Source organism: Podarcis tiliguerta (assembly GCF_965153285.1).
Source record: "Podarcis tiliguerta genome assembly, chromosome: 8".
Taxonomy (NCBI): Eukaryota; Metazoa; Chordata; class Lepidosauria; order Squamata; family Lacertidae; genus Podarcis; species Podarcis tiliguerta.
The window spans coordinates 72,786,326-72,788,893 of NC_139541.1; the positions used below are offsets into that span (position 1 = coordinate 72,786,326).

At 44.9% G+C, this 2,568-nt stretch overlaps 1 long non-coding RNA gene across 1 annotated transcript; it reads left to right on the plus strand.

Moving 5' to 3' along the window:
• The first annotated feature begins 1,526 nt into the window (after window positions 1–1,526).
• Window positions 1,527–2,064, plus strand: LOC310682700. The gene is made up of 2 exons (XR_014514110.1): window positions 1,527–1,652; window positions 1,826–2,064. It is a non-coding gene; the product is annotated as an uncharacterized lncRNA (long non-coding RNA).
• Window positions 2,065–2,568: the final 504 nt, after the last annotated feature.

A 2,568-nucleotide genomic window follows, 5' to 3' on the forward strand; every position in this document is an offset into this window, starting at 1 on the left:
GCCCAAACTGCTCCATAAAAAAGTGCTCCATAAAAAGTGCTCCATAAAAAAGGGACATCCTGTTTTTTCACACGAGATTAAAGGTAAAGGTAAAGGGACCCCTGACCATTAGGTCCAGTCGTGGCTGACTCTGGGGTTGCTGCGCTCATCTCGCTTTATTGGCCGAGGGAGCCGGCGTACAGCTTCCGCGTCATGTGGCCAGCATGACTAAGCCACTTCTGGCGAACCAAAGCAGCGCACAGAAATGTTGTTTACCTTCCCACCGGAGCAGTACCTATTTATCTACTTGCACTTTGACATGCTTTCGAACTGCTAGGTTGGCAGGAGCAGGGACCGAGCAACGGGAGCTCACCCCATTGCAGGGATTTGAACCGCGACCTTCAGATCAGCAAATCCTAGGTTCTGTGGTTTAACCCACAGCGCCACCCGCGTCACACAAGATTATGGCAGCTATTTGGGGTGTCACGATCTTGTGTGCTGTCACCCTGAAAAAGTACTGGGGGTGGCGGCAGGTGAGCACAGGTCACATGACTCACCCAGGAGCACATCAAATAAAAGTGATTTCATTTTTTAAAATGTTCAAAAAAATCTAAAACAGCATTAAAAGCAATTCTGCTGTTGTGCCCCAGGTTCACAGGTGACATCATTGGAGAACCCATTCTCCAGGAGAGGACTAAAAATCACCAACCATTCATGAGAATGTCAAAAGGCGGGCAGGGGAGAAAAGAAAATAATTACCCATCCCTTTAATTCTGTTCTTAAAAACATCAGATCAACCCTACAAAATGCATATTGAAATCACAAGTTACCAGTAATGCAGAAAGAGAATGGAATTTTGGCTTAAAGCATGTAATAGTCATGAATCAGAAATAGATTTGTTCCCCTCTAGGTGAAATCCCATAAAATCCCACAGGAAGAAGAAGAAGAAGAGTTTGGATTTGATATCCCGCCTTATCACTACCCGAAGGAGTCTCAAAGCGGCTAACATTCTCCTTTCCCTTCCTCCCCCACAACAACCACTCTGTGAGGTGAGTGGGGCTGAGAGACTTCAAAGAAGTGTGCCTAGCCCAAGGTCACCCAGCAGCTGCATGTGGAGGAGCGGAGACACGAACTCCATTCCCCAGATTACGAGACTACCACTCTTAACCACTACACCACACTGGCTCTCCAAAGCCATTGAGGAGAGCCTCAATAACAGTTTCTATGAGTGGGGATGGCCTTCATTGCTCTGCATAGTTCATTGCTCTTCTCAATAAAGAGCCATGTCAGAAAAGTACTCAAAACAGTACTGGAACTTTCATTAGTAAATTAAAGCATACAAAGGAATGGTGCAAATTTGCCAAATGTATTTCGTTTACTGCATACGAATGGCCCGTTACTGAATTTTGTTTTGGTTTCAGCATAGAATCTACTGAGCCCTGGGTTCTGCAAAAACAGCCACAAGTGGCACACAGGTGAATTTCAAGCGGCATTTGCCTACTTCCCCATCTCCTTTCCCCTTGTGAAACCTTTTTTCTCCCTTCCTCCAGAGGCCTTTCCTGTTTTGCAATGTGAGACTTGCGATGCCACCGGCATCAGCTGCACCGGAAAGAAGGAGACATGCAGGGCTGATCAACACCTCTGTTTTGTCCTTTCAAGGAATGCGACAATAGGTGGGTAAGAGAGATCATCAGCCAGTCCAGGATGGCGAACAGGTCAAAGTTTCGCATAAGCTGTGTGCCCAGAGCAGGGAGGGGCCAAGAGATCAACTTATAGGAGGAACTGCATATGGTACTGGGAGCAGTGACTCCTCCTCTCACCTTTACCCTTTGTTTTTCATGTGCAGGAGGGAACATTGTGCATTTCATTCGTAAGGGCTGCACCGCCAGCTGTCAGCTTCCAAAGGACACTATACCTCAGGCTAGCAGTGTAGATTCGAGGATTAAGTGCAAGAACAAGGTTGCTCCTTCTTCTGGGTCTTTCATCTTGGCTACTTTTGGATTTCTGCTGATCAAAGTTCTCTTGTAAATAAGCCTTCATCGTGATTTAGCAGTGAATAAAGGCCTCCTTGTTGTTTTCCTGTGACCTTCTCTGGGTCCATTTTCCCCCACCTGTCTATATTGACACTGTGATGATTTTGCTGCCCATTGATGCTGTGGTTTTGGTGCTGTTTTGTTGGGTTGTTTGACTTTCACTGTGATACATTGCTCTTTTCTCTCATTTTGTTCCATCCTTCATGCTTTTAAATTCTGAAACAATGGGAGAACTGAAACACAGCTATCCAAAATTCACGTTTCCCTGAATTTTGAAATGTGGTGTGTACATGTGGATAAAAATGCATATGCCATGGTAAAGTGTGCATAAGAATGCACCTGTTAAGGGAAGATCATGTGCAGAAATGCATTATATCAGGGGAAATGGGTTTTGCAAAAATGTTCACTCAGAAGCATCTACTAGGCCTAAAAATTTCACCCGTCCGTCTGTCTATCTATATCTATCTATCTATCTATCTATCTATCTATCTATCTATCTATCATCTAAGGTATGGACACATCAACCTCCATTACGGTGAACAAGGGTGTATAAAGC